Source organism: Ailuropoda melanoleuca, chromosome X (assembly GCF_002007445.2).
Source record: "Ailuropoda melanoleuca isolate Jingjing chromosome X, ASM200744v2, whole genome shotgun sequence".
In the NCBI taxonomy this organism is placed as follows: Eukaryota; Metazoa; Chordata; class Mammalia; order Carnivora; family Ursidae; genus Ailuropoda; species Ailuropoda melanoleuca.
The window spans coordinates 70,921,516-70,936,212 of record NC_048238.1 but is presented as its reverse complement, the minus strand read 5'-3'; the positions used below and the strand labels follow the sequence as shown (position 1 = coordinate 70,936,212).

General features: G+C 39.1%; 1 pseudogene; it reads right to left on the bottom strand.

Moving 5' to 3' along the window:
- Positions 1 to 83: 83 nt before the first annotated feature.
- Positions 84 to 14,279, bottom strand: LOC100471955 (annotated as a pseudogene).
- Positions 14,280 to 14,697: the final 418 nt, after the last annotated feature.

Here is a 14,697-nt window from a genome sequence, read left to right as displayed (position 1 = left end):
GAGCATAAGCAGGGGGAGCAGTAAGCAGAGAGGTAGCAGTATCCCTGCTGAGCAGGAAGCCCAGTGCGGGTCTGGATCCCAAGAGCCTGGGATCGTGACCTGAGCCGAGGGCAGACGCTTAACTGACTGAGCCACCCAGGTGACCCAAGAGCTCGCATTATTTAACCTGTGTTTCATGATTCCAAAGGCACTTGAAAATCTGGCATATCTCAGTATCACTGATTTTAGCTGAACATTATTAAGCAATATAGAGGGCTTGCTAAGGCTAAGGGTTTGTTGACTCTAGGCATTCTCTCTGAAAAGTTTATTTGAATAAAGTTTTGACATATTTTCTCTGTAGGTTCCAAATGATCAAAACAAGAGCTTCACTTTGCTCATCCATAGTTGCTACATTTACAGAAATGAAAATACATTATTTGTGTAAAAAAAGTATACAAACACTAACAAAAAATTAAGGGCAAAATGCAGGGTGTTTGGATTTCAGGAAATCAAGAGTGTATGGTGGTTAGAAGTGAGACTGACAGCACATAATAATTAGGTATAATTGACAATGTTTTTCTACAGACTGAAGTTTTGCTAAACTTTGTGTATTATCACTAGCTTCACTTTTTCCCTTTTCTCTGATTTTCATTACTAGATTCGCCAGAAGGAAAATTTAAAACATTTCAAAAATAGCTATCTCCAGGTGAGTCACCCAGCACCAGTTCTCATGTTTCCTTTAGTTTCAAACATCAGCAGGATCCCGGCTCAAAGTAGAATGATCCTTCCTGCACACCTGCCAGCTCATGCATCCTCCTTTTTATTCTGAGAGGCTTCAGCTCACAGAAAATGTACAAAGTTAAGCATGACTCTGAGTTTCCAACATAGTTAATCTCTCCTTGGTCTTCACAAAATAGAGGCATGTAATATTTTTTTAACAGGTTTTCAAAGTGGAAATCTTTCACCATGAGCTACTCTTCAACATCATCTAGTGCCCACTAGTGATCTGTCAACTCCAAAGGTTCCCATTCTGTCTTGAAGGCGTTCTTGTGTCTATGGGCATGGCCATGAAGCCTCCAGTTATCTGCTCCTGCATCATTCATGATTAGTCAGAGTTTTATCTTGGCCCAGAATCAGATTAAATGTTCTGAAGCACAAAGACATTGAAGAAGTTCAAGGATGCAGAATTCACACAGGATACATCTAATGTGAACAGTTCAATTTCTTGTAACATAGGCTTAAAAGGTAGGGTCAATGGAAATGGGACCTTGTTTGTAACAAACCTGAAAATGTCATATTGATCCATTCACCAATAACAATCATTGGCAGGACATTTGCTGCATTGCCTTTCATTGTGTCTATGGGTATAGTGGGATGACTCAGAGGAGAAGTAGGCACTACCCTCCTTTTAGTTTTCTTTAATCCATCCTCTTTGCTTTTGAAGTAATATTTTCTTTCTAGTCAACTGGGAAAAATCAAGGTACCTGTTTTCAGTTCTATTATCCCAGAAAACTATGTTGAGTTTCTAAGTCTAGTTACCTATGAATGGGACCTTATTTGGAAATAAGGTCTTTGCAGATGTAATCAGGTTAAGATGAGGTCATTAAGGCAGGCTTTGATCCATATGACATGTGGCATTATACGAAGTTGAAAATGCCTTTGAAGAGTGGGACAGTCATGGAGAACATGTGATGACAGAGGCAGAAACTTGGAGAGTGATGTTGCTGCAAGCAAGAAATATCAGAAATTGATGGTCACCACCAAAGGCCAGGAAAAGGCAAGGAGGATTCTCCCTAGTATCTAAATGTGCATGGTACTACACCTTGGTTTTAGACTTGTAGCATCCAGAACTGTGAGAAACTCAATTTCTGTTGTTTTAAGCCACTGGTTTGTGGTATTTATTACAACAGCCCATGAAACAAATCAAGTACATTCATTTTGTTTCTTTCTTTCTTGGATTTGTTGCTTTGCTGTGATTAACAATGTGCTTTATGTTATATTATGAGCTGAAGTAGTATATACTAGTTACATATATTTACTCAGGAGCCATACAGTCTTTGTTCAAATCTAAGCCTTGAAACTGTTATCCCTGACCACCCTGTGCCTCAGTTCCCTGATGTTGAAAGTTGGTCAACAATAGCTGCTTCTCATAAATTGTGGTGAAGAATAATGAGTAAGTATAGGTTTAGCACTTATGTTATAGTATTGGGCAAAAGGAAGGAAATAATAAATAATTATCATTGTTATATTAATATATCAGAACAGATCATTCAAAGTTCAACTGCCATTTTTATTATTATGTGCGTTCATATTGTATTGTATCGAATGGCCTTCACAATATATTTTCAGTTTGTTTTCAGTATGTTCTACAGTAGGCCCATCTTTAAAATCTGTTATTCTCTGTCGTCTCCTTACTGGGGATCAGTGGGAGGGTACTATTCCAATGTCAAACAGGAGGGTAAAAAAGATCAGAAATCACATCAAACAAAAAAATAATGATAACTGGTAAGGGGTTAATATCCAAAATAGATAAACAACTCATACGATTCACTTCAAAAAATATTATTTAAAAATGGGCAGAGGACCTGAATAGACATTTTTCCAAAGAAGACATACAGATGGCAAACAGGATAAAATCATATGATTATCTCAATAGATGAAGAAAAAGGGATTGACAAAATTCAACATTCATTCATGATAAAAACTCTCAACAAAGTGGGGTTAGAGTGAATACACCTCAACACACTATAGGCCATATATGAAAAACAGACAGGTAATATTACACTCAATGGTATAATAAACAGAGCTTTTTGCCTAAAATCAGGAACAAGACAAGGATGTCCACTCTTGCCACTTTCATTCAACATAATACTGTAAGTCCTAGCCACAGCAATCAGACAAAAAAAAATGAGTTCTCTACATTGGTAAGGAAGAAGTTAAACTGTCACTATTTGCAGAAAACATAATACTATACATAGAAAACCCCAAAGACTCCACCAAAAATCCTCTAGAAGTAATAAATTCAGTAAAGCTACAGGATACAAAATTAATACCCAGAAATCAGTAGCATTTCTATACACTAATAATGAAGTAGCAGAAAGAGAAGTGAGAAAACAATTCCATTTAAAATTGCACCAAAAAGAATAAAACATGTAAGAATGAACTTAACCAAGGAAATAAAAGACCTATACTCTGAAAACTACAAAACATTGGTGAAAGAAATTGAAGACAAATCAAATGGAAAGATATTCCATGCACATGGATTGGAAGAATTAATACTGTCAAAATGTCCATACTACCTAAAGCAATCTACAGATTCAAGGCAATCCTTATTGAAATACCAACAGCATGTTTTACAGAACTAGAGCAAATAATCTTAAAATGTGCATAGACCCAGAGAAGTCCTTGAATAGCCAAAGCAATTTTGAGAAACAAGAACATAGCTGGAGGTATTACAATCCCAGGTTTCAGGATATATTACAAAACTGCAGTAATCAAAAGAGTACAGCACTGGCACAAAAACAGACACATAGATTAATAGAACAGAATAGAAAACCCAGAAATAAACCCATGCTTACACGGTCAATTAACAGATGACAAAGGAGTCAAGACAATACAACGCAGAAAAAAGACAGTCTCTTCAATACATCATGCTAGAAGAAGTGGACAGCTACATGCAAAAGAATGAAACTAAACCACTTTGTAACAACATACACAAAAATAAACTCAAAATGGATTAAGGACTAGATGTGAGAACTGAAACGAATTCAGATGTGAGACCTGAAACCATAAATTTTCCAGAAGAGAACATAAGCAATAATTTCTCTGACATCAGCCATAGTAACATTTTTCTGGACACGTCTCCTAAGGCAAGGGAAACAAAAGCGATAATTAACTATTGGGACTACATCAAAATAATAAGCATTTGCACAGTGAAGAAACCATCAACAAAACAATAAGGCAACCTACTGAATGGGAGAAGATATTTTCAAATGATATGTCCAATAAGGGTTTACGATCCAAAATAAACAAAGAACTTATGCAACTCAACACCAAAAACACCAAAGAATCTAATTAAGAAAGAAATGGGAAGAAAAGCAGAGTAGACATTTTTTCTCAAAGATAAACACAGCCAAAAGACACATAAGAAGATGCTGAACATCACTAATTATCAGGTAAATGCAAATAAAAACTACAATGAGATAGCATTTCACACCTGTCAGAATGACTAAAATCAAAAAGACAAGAAATAACAAGTGTTGGGGAGGATGTGGAATAAAAGGAACTCTCATGCACTGTTGTTGGTAATGTAAATTGTTACAGCCATTGTAGAAAACAGTATGGAAGTTCCTCAAAAAATTAAAACAGTACTATTATGTGATCCAATAATTCAACTATTGGGTATTTACCCAAAGAAGACAAAACACTAATTCAAAAAGATACATGTACCTCTGCCCTTATTGCAGCATTATTTACAATAGCCAAGATATGGAAGTAACTTAAGTGTCCATCAATACACAAATGGATAAAAGATGTGATACATATATATATAACATATATATATGTGAATGTACACACACACATACACACACACACACATATATACGAATAATACTTAGCCATAACAAAGGATGAGATCTATCATTTATGAAAAAATGGATGGAACTAGAGGGTATTATGCTAAGTGAAACAAGTCAGACTGAGAAAGATAAATACCGTATGACTTCACTCATATGTGTAATCTAAATATAAAACAATAAATAAACAAAAAACAGAATTAGACCTATGAATACAGAAAACAAACTGATGGTTGCCAGAGTCAAGGAGGGTGCGGGGGTGGGCAAAATGGGTGAAGGGGAGTGAGAGATACAGGCTCCCAGTTATGAAATGAGTAAGTCACAGAGATGAAAGTTACAGCATAGGAAATACAGCGAATGGCATTATAATAGTGCTGTATGGTGACTGATGGTACCTACACATGTGGTAAGCATAGCATAAAGCATACACTTGTCAAATTATTATGTTGTAGACCTGAAACTAATGTAACATTGTGTGTCAACTACACTCAAAAAGTTTTAATTAAACATTTAAAAAATTATACACCAAAAACAAAAGCCACAGCAAGGTAAAATGAACTATCAAAATTTAGAAAAAATATTTACAACCTGCATTACAAACAAAGGTTATATCCTTAATATATAGTCATGAAAAAGTGAAGGCAAAAACACTACCAAAAACACAACCAGAAAGAAAAAGGGGCAACAGATACAAACAGGAATTTCACCAAAATAAAAGGTGCTTAAATATGTAAAAATTGTTTAACCTAACTCATAATCAGGCATACAAAGAAAAAAGTTCACTACCTTTTCTCACCAATTAGATAATCTGTGAGGAATAGGTATTCCCATGCATCACTGAAAGAAATATAAAATGGTACAAACCCTCGGGATGGGCTTTAATGCTATCTAGTAAAATTATATATGTATTTTCCTCTTGGAACCAGTAGCCTTTTTCTAATAATCTGTCTTAACGAAACAATGCAAAAGATAAAAATGCATAAGTACAAGGCCATTCCTTACAGAAAAAATTGTAACAGCAGAAGACTGTAAACAACTCAGATGTCCACCAATAGGGGGCTGGATGAAGAAGTTATGGCACATGTACACCCCAATGTACCATGCAGCTAGAAACGCAATGAGGACTCCTTCTCTGTACTGCTATGGAGTATCTCCAGGATACTTTGAGTGAAAAATGAAAGGTGCATTTCACACCTGTCAGAATGACTAAAATCAAAAAGACAAGAAATAACAAGTGTTGGGGAGGATGTGGAATAAAAGGAACTCTCATGCACTGTTGTTGGTAATGTAAATTGTTACAGAGTTGTGTGTAGAGTTGTTGCTAATATGGTAAAATGTGTAGAAAATGTGTAGAGTTGTTGCTAATATGGTAGCCATAGCCACACAGGGCTACTTAAATTTAAATGAATTAAAAAATTAGTTCCTCAGGGGCCATAGCCATATTTTAGGTCCTCAACACCCACAGGTAGTTAGTGGCTACAATGTTGGACATCACAGAAACAGAACAATTTCATTTCTGCTGAAATGTCTTGCACAACACTGGTGTAATATATGTTACCTTTTACCTATGAACAGGGAAGAAAACTAATATACATATTACAGTTGGTTATATTTTTTAAAGCTGGAAAGTTAAAAAACACCCTGCCAGTGATCATCTATCAGATGACAGAGGATAAGGGGCACTTGGGTGGCTCAGTCAGTTAAGCATCTGCCTTCAACTCAGGTCATGATCTCAGGATCCTGGGATCAAGCCCTACATCTGGGCTTTGCGCTCAATGGGGAGTCTGCTTCTCCCTCTCTCCCTCTGCCCCTCGCACCCAGGCCCTTGCTCATTCTCTCTCTCTCTCAAAAAAATAAATAAAATCTATTAAAAAAAGATGACAGAGTATAAGCCCAGGATGGAAAAAGATGATGTATATGCTCATAAAAATGTGATATATATTTACAGGCTCCATGCACAGAAAAGGATAAGAAACAATGACCAAACCAGTAGCAATAAATGTGTCTAGTTCCCCAGAGACAAATTACCTTACTGGCAGTGATCAGAAAATTTCTGACTGTCTAGTTAAGACTACATTTCTTCGGGAGGCTGAAAATGTAATTAAGTTAGTGTTAAGGACCTGTTTGCTGACTTGGCTTAGCGTCAGTGACTTCACTTTTCTATGTTTTGGTTTTTACAAGGACGAATGATCAGGAATCACATCATTTTAAAATTCTACTGCACAGGCACTGGAACAGCTGGCTGTCTCTGAATGCTGGAAGAGTGAAAACACTTCTCTGTGCGTCAGTTTTCTCTTCTATAAAATGGGGGAAAAATCAACCCTCCCTCATGGGTTGTTGTTTTGAGAACTGAGTTAACATGTGAACATGCTTAGAATAGTGCAAGGAACACAGTAACAGCTCAATAAATATTAGAAGTTTTAAAAAATATATGCAAGTTCAGATTCTTACACTGTTGATAGTTTTACAAAAGGTTTTCATGTGTCTTTATTAAAAGTTAATATTCTTAGTGCATCTGAGTGGCTCAGTCAGTTAAGTGGTCAACTCTTGAGTTTGGCTCAGGTCATGATCTCAGGGTGCGGGGATGAGCCCCATTTTGGCCTCCACACTCATCGGGGAGTCTGCTTCAGGATTCTCTCTCTCCCTCTGCCCCTCCCCCTGCTCACTCACTCTCTCAAATAAATAAATAAATAAAATCTTAAAATAAATAAAGTTAATATTCTTACAACTGAATCCTGTTCTTCAACTGATGCATGTTTTAAATCAGTAACCTGCACTATAATCATTGTTGGATACCTAACTAATTATGAGGATGACTCAAAAGACGTGGAACAACAAATCTCAGGAAACAGCACCACCATTTCTGCATGTAGTCAAAGAAAAAGCCAAGAGCTCATCTAGAATCCTGCCTTGTCCTCACATACCCCCACCACAGCCACTTTAGGTCCTGCCTCTCCTACCTACAGCACACCCTATCCAGAGCCAGCTCCTCCCACTGCACACTGCTGCAGCACTAGAACAATCCACTGTCATCCCTCCTCTGGACATCTGCAAGACTCACCTACAAGTTATTCCCACAGCCATCTTGTCCCTGTCCAGTCCATTCTCCTCATAGTAGGAGAGTCACCTTAAGAGTAAATGAATTAGGTCACGTCACTCCCATACTGTAACTCTCCACCCCTAGAATGACTCCAATCCCTTAGACAGTGCAAATGATGTGGCTCCTGTCTGCCCTTCTACCTCATCTTTTATGATCTGCATGCTATGTGCCAGGCTCCAGCCATTTGAGCTTGTCATCTGTTCCTGGAACAACTTGTGGCATGCACATTGCAAACCAAAGGGTTAGCCCAGGCCTGGTTTCCTCTTGTTCAAAACTCAGCTCAAATGTCACTTTCTGAGAAAGAGCTTGACTGACAACCCCATCTATAATAATCCCTGTTCCCATCATTTCCTACTCAATGGTTTCATTTATTTTCTGTAAAGCACCTATTCCCATATGAAATTGTCCTATTGATTTGCTTACCTGCTTATTGCCAGTTTACCAAGTTGTGTTGCTTCTACATGGCTACTTCTTTTTTTTTTTAAGATTTTATTTATTTACTTGACAGAGAGAGAGACAGCCAGCAAGAGAGGGAACACAAGCAGGGGGAGTGGGAGAGTAAGAAGCAGGCTCCCAGCAGAGGAGCCTGATGTGGGGCTCAATCCCAGAATGCCGGGATCACGCCCTGAGCCAAAGGCAGATGCTTAATGACTGAGCCACCCAGGCACCCCTATATGGCTACTTCTAAATCTTATTGTAAGTCATGTGAAAATGCAAAGAGCCTACACTATTAAAATAACTTGAAAAAGAAGAATAAAGTTGGAAGCTAAGCAGTACCCTATTTCAAGACTCGTTATAAATCCACAGTAAACAAGACAGTGTAGTATTGGGATGAAGGTAGAAATGTCTATCAAAGTAACAACATGAAGAGTCCAAAAATAGACTCACACATATATGGACAACTGACTTTTGACAAAACCATGACGGCAATTCAATGGAGAAAAAAGTCTTTTCAGCAAATGGTGCTAGGACAAATGGGCCTCCATACAAACATCAACTGTGATCCATGTTTTACACCATATACAAAAGTCAACTCAAAATGAATCACAGACTTAATTATAAATGCTAAATGTATAAAACTTCTAGATGAAAAACAGAAAAAAAATCTTGTGATCCTAGGTTAGCTGAAAATTTTCTAGATATGACATCAGAGGGAAAATCAAAATCAGAAATGAACAAATTGAAAAACTAGGTTTCTTCAAAATTAAAAAAGTTGTTCTGGGGGAAAGAGTTAAGATGGTAGAGTAGTGGGGGGACCTTAAGCTCGTCTCACCCCTTGAGCACAGCTAGATGAATATCAAATAATTCTGAACACCCAAGAAATGGATCTGAGGACTGAGAGGACAAAAATTCGCATCTGTAGGTAGAAAAATGACCACCTTGTGGAAGGTAAGACCTATGCAGGGTTGATTGAGGGGAGAAAAGAACTGCAGGTGCTGCAAAGGGAAGGTAGCCTTGATCACAGAGAGAGAAGAGAAAGAGAGAGAGAGACACAAAGACAGAGAGAGAGAAGGCAGGGGATTGGACAAGAAAAACTTCCCCCAAAACCACTGACTGGGGAAAGGAGAGAAGTTATCATAAGCAATGGATTGCAAAGGCTGAAGTTTTAGAAGTCCACACCATCATGGGGTCATGCCTGGTGGGCTTAGCGGTGCTCCTGTGGGGAAGGAGGGTAGAGTTCCAGGATTGGGCAACATAGTCTGAAAATCCCCTGGGTCCCACAGGGAGAAACAGTTCCCCTTTTTGGAGTGCATCTGGGGGTGGTGGCATGGCCTCTCCTGGGACAAAAGAACTGGCGGCACCAACATGCTGCCCTGTTCCCTAGCATAGGAACAAAGACACCAGCTGAGGGCAGCAAACCTTGATGCCAGCTTTTTGCTGCACTTTACCATAAATTCTGAACTACTGTGTGCAGTAGGACCGCTTTTCTGGGACGAGCCAGCAAACAGCAAAAACGCAGTGAGACCCCCACCCAGAGGATTAGCACAGGACCAGATACATGGGTCCCAGAAATTTGAAGTTTGAAACTCAGCTGCATGCCTGAGATAAAACACAGGGGTACTGTGCAGCCTGGCAGGCAGAGAGCTTGGACACAGACACTGTGAAAGCGGGGAGCTGAGGATCTGATGGAAGCCAAGGACACAAGAGGGGTGATCGTTTGCTCTTCTGTAAGGGCTTCCTGAAGAGCGGTGGGCACAAACTCCCTGTTCTGGGGATGAGAGAATGGGGTGATGCCATTTCCACCACCACCACCCCACCCCGCTGACCATCAACACTGACCAACTTCAGTGACCAACAGAGCACTCCCCTCCCCACCATGGATACCCGAGCCGCTACACCAAGCCCCACCCACTTATGCTCTGCAGGTGCATTTTCACTAGGGCAAGTCCATCTGAGAATTGGTGCAGTAGGCCCCTCCTCCAGAAGACCAGCACAAACCCCTTGCCCACACCAAGTCTACTGACCATAGAGTGCTGCAAAGCTTTAGCTCTAGGAGAAATGGGATCTAGCTGCTGCTGCTTCTTCTTCTTCTTCTCCTTCTTCTTCTTCTTCTTCCGATCTAGGTCCTTTTATTTTTTCTTTATTTTGAGCTTTATTTATTTATTTATTTTAATTTCATTATTATATTATGTTAGTCACCATACAGTACATCCCCGGATTCCGATGCAAAGTTCGATGCTACATTAGTTGCGTATAACACCCAGTGCAACCATGCAATACGTGCCCTCCTTACTACCCATCACCAGTCTATCCCATTCCCCCACCCCCCTCCCCTCTGAAGTCTTCAGTTTGCTTCTCATAGTCCATAGTCTCTCATGTTTCATTCCCCCTTCTGATTACCCCCCCTTTCTTTATCCCTTTCTTCCCCTACCGATCATCCTAGTTCTTATGTTCCATAGATGAGAGAAACCATATGATAATTGTCTTTCTCTGCTTGACTTATTTCACTTAGCATTATCTCCTCCAGTGCCGTATATTGCAGCAAATGTTGAGAATTCGTTCTTTCTGATAGCTGAGTAATATTCCATTGTATATATGGACCACAGCTTTTAATAAGCACACCAAAACACACCTAATTAAAACTTGCCACATAGTGGACAAGGTCTAAACACCCCTCCCCACTGCAGGCAAGGAGAAACGCTGCAGAAGACTGACCAGAGGGCAGGAGCAGACAAAACACATCAGAAGAGTGCATGTAGGACCTCCTCTGTTTTTTTGGACCTCTTCTTAATTTAGCCACTACTCTCAGGAGCAGGAATATAAGAGGCTTTCCTAACAATCACACACACACACAAAAACAGTGACCTGGACAAAATGACAAGACAGAGAAATTCACCCCAAAAGAAAGAACAAGAAGTAACAACCAAGGATTAATCAACACAGATATAAGTATGATGTCTGAACTAGAATTTAAAACAATTATAAGGATACTAGCTGGACTTGAAAAAAGCATAGAAGACACTAGATAATCCCTTACTGCAGAGATAAAAAAAAAAAAACTAGTCAGGCAGAAATTTAAAATGCTATAACTGATATATAAACCCGACTAGATGCCATAACAATGAGGATGGACAAAGCAGATGATTGAATCAGTGATACAGATGATAAAATTATGGAAAATAATGAAGCTGAAAAGAAAAGGGAAACAGAGGTATTGAGTCACGAATATAGACTTAGGGAACTGAACTACTCCTTAAAGCATAATAACATTTGCATCATAGGAGTCCCAGAAGAAGAAAAGAGAGAAGGTTTATTTGAGCAAATTATAACTGAAAACTTTTCTAAACTGGGGAAGGAAACAGACATTGAAATCCAAGAAGCACAGAGAACTCCCATTAAATACAACAAACGCCAGCCATATCATAGTCAAATTCACAAAATACACAGAGAAAGAAAGAATCCTGAAAGCAGCAAGGGGGAAATAAAGTCCTTAACCTACAAGAGAAGACAAATCAGGTTCATGGTAGATCTGTCCGCATAAACTTGACAGGCCAGAAGAGAGTGGCATGATATATTCAACATGCTGAATGGGAAAAATATGCCACCAAGAACATTCTATCCAGCAAGGCTGTCATTCAGAGTAGGAGAAATAATGAATTTCCCAGGCAAACAAAAACTAAAGAAGTTCATGACCACTAAACCAGCCTTGCAAGAAATATTAATGGGGACTCTTTGATTGGAAGAGAAAGAACGAAAGTGACAAAAGACAAGAAAGGAACAGAGAAAATCTCCAGAAAATACAGAGAATATAATCAATGGTATTGTAATAGCATTGTATGGTGACAGATGGTTGCTATACTTGTAATGAGCATAACATATCTTATAGACATGTTGAATCACTATGCTATAAATCTGAAACTAATGAAACATTGTTTGTCAACTATACTTCAATTAAAAAATGTTACATTCTAGTACCTGACATTTCAAAATAACGTTTGGAAAATCTCTGGCTCTTTAAAAAATTTATTATGTAATGGAAAAAACTGTGAGCATCTGGGCATCTACATTACAATGTTCAATTGCTAGAATGATCTAACAACTGCACATCCACACCCAACTATGAGATACATGGGAAATTCAATTACTATTTATATGGTAAGAACGATTTAGGTTACTTTATTACACATGCATATTAAAGACCAACTTCCATCTCCTACTGGATAATTTCTTGCTTTAAAAAAAATCCCTGAGATGGACCTCAAGGACTACTACACAGAAAGCAGATAACTGATGAAATGGCATTCCACTTGCTATACCTCTTCTCTCATGATGAGATCAAAGCATACTGTTGAATATTAGGTTAGTTTGTTAACCTCAAAGGAGCTACTCCGCAACATGCTTTTGTTCAGACCAATGAACTCACTTGAGTCAGGATTCATATCCCATCCAGGATGTGAAGTTTTGGGGTCTCCTGAGGATGGATACCCTTGAATTTGGAGTAGAAGCCTCAGCAGCCCTCAGGACACAGACACTCAGAACCTGCCCCCTTCAGGCACCTGATTTGAGCTTGACCACTGGCATGAAGAGCTGCACAGGGAGAGACAGATCAGCTATCACTGTGTTTTACTGGTATAACTATGTGCCCAGCACCATGCTAAGCACTAAGTTAGTGACAATGATACTGATACAGTTGGGTTATGATCATAACAACCACATGTTATAATGGACTTCTTACAGAGCCTTTTTCTCCTTTCCTTGTCTATCCCCTAACAACAAAGTAGAAAAGAAAGAAGTGGCCTGAATTCATAAAGACATTCATGATTCCACAGTAACCACAGGGCCATGGGCTTACTCATGTGTATCACTGAATCTCCTCAGTGATCCCATGGTGAAGCACTATCATCCCCAATTTACAGAGGGGAAATCTGGGACTCAGAGTCCTTACCTGTCTACCATGCTCACTGGGGCTGGGCAGGACCCCAGTGGATTTACCTAGGAGATAACTGGCACACCAAGCCCCAAATCAAGAAAGAAGCCACTTGGATCTGGATCCCCTTGCCTCCTCACACCCCTGGATGGCTCAGCCTCCACCATAAGGACCCACACCCTCATCTGCAACCCAAACATCTGAACGCAGGACCTTGCAATCCCAGATAAGGCATGAGTGTCTCTATAAAAAGTCATCACAATTAACAAATTGATAATTTCTCTCAGGTATCAATGGCAATGAGATGCTTAGGCTGGTACTTCACATGGGAAATGCCTCCCCACCTCATCCATCCCTGTCCTCTTACTGAAAGCAAAACAGCTAAACTCTACAGGTCACTACATGAGAAAACATAGTAATAGAGGCTCTAGACTAGGACCCTGGCAATTGACAAAACTCTGCCCATGTTAATGGAACAAAGAATGTCCTTGTAGTCAGAAATTTTTGTTTCCTTTAAAGACACAGTAGGGGAGATTATCAGTACAAAGAGCCCCAGGGAAATATCTTAGGGTTCCTGGAGATGAGCTGCCCTCAGAAGGTGAACATGTAAAATCAAGGTGATGCTAAGCAGTTAGCCATCTGTGGCAGAAAACTAAGAGACTGTCTATAATCATGTGACTGAAACATCTAGATACACACATACACAGAAAATGTCATTTAAGAAGTCTCAGAGTTATTTCAGGGAAGCAGGCCTAAACTACTACAGTCAATTAGTTAGTAGGCAGAAACTTAGTCAGTTGAACCATACATTGGTTTTATCCTGGGGAATTCTTGTCCTCCATTCCCAATATGTTCTTCCAGGTAGGCACATCCATGACCAAACACATCTAACCTCTCTGTACACTCCTTCCTCTACCTAGAGAATCACTTATCTGATTAGTGAGATTGGAAGGACAAATGGGTTGCACAGCCCAGGCCTCTCCCTTCAAAACTGTAACCAACTATCCTTATGGAGTCAATTCTATTCCTTTAAGAGAAAACAAGATGGTTTAATTTGTACAGTGCAGAGTTGTTTGTTCTTGATTACAGCATTCAAAATGCAAATTACATTCATCATTTGGTACAGAAATGGCACCCTGACATTTTTCTAGGAAAGTTAAAGCAGATGGAAATATTCCTGGGCAATGTTTAACTATATATCTACCAGCAATTGCCCTCTCTTCCTTTACACATAGAACCATAAATTACCTGTCATCCTGAATAACCGGAAAATGAGGTCTTTTCTTTTAACAGAACAGCCATATACAACACAGCACTATAGTTTTCTATATGGATTTGACATATTTTGAAATCCCAAAAAAAACTCACATTATTAAGAAGTTGTGGTCCATATATACAATGGAATATTACTCAGCTATCAGAAAGAACGAGTTCTCAACATTTGCTTGCAACATGGACGGCACTGGAAGAGATAATGCTAAGTGAAATAAGTCAAGCAGAGAAAGACAATTATCATATGATTTATCTCATCTATGGAACATAAGAACTAGGAAGATCGGTAGGGGAAGAAAGGGATAAAGAAAGGGGGGTAATCAGAAGGGGAATGAAGCACGAGAGACTATGGACTCTGAGAAACAAACTGAGGGCTTCAGAGGGGAGGGGGGTGGGGGAAT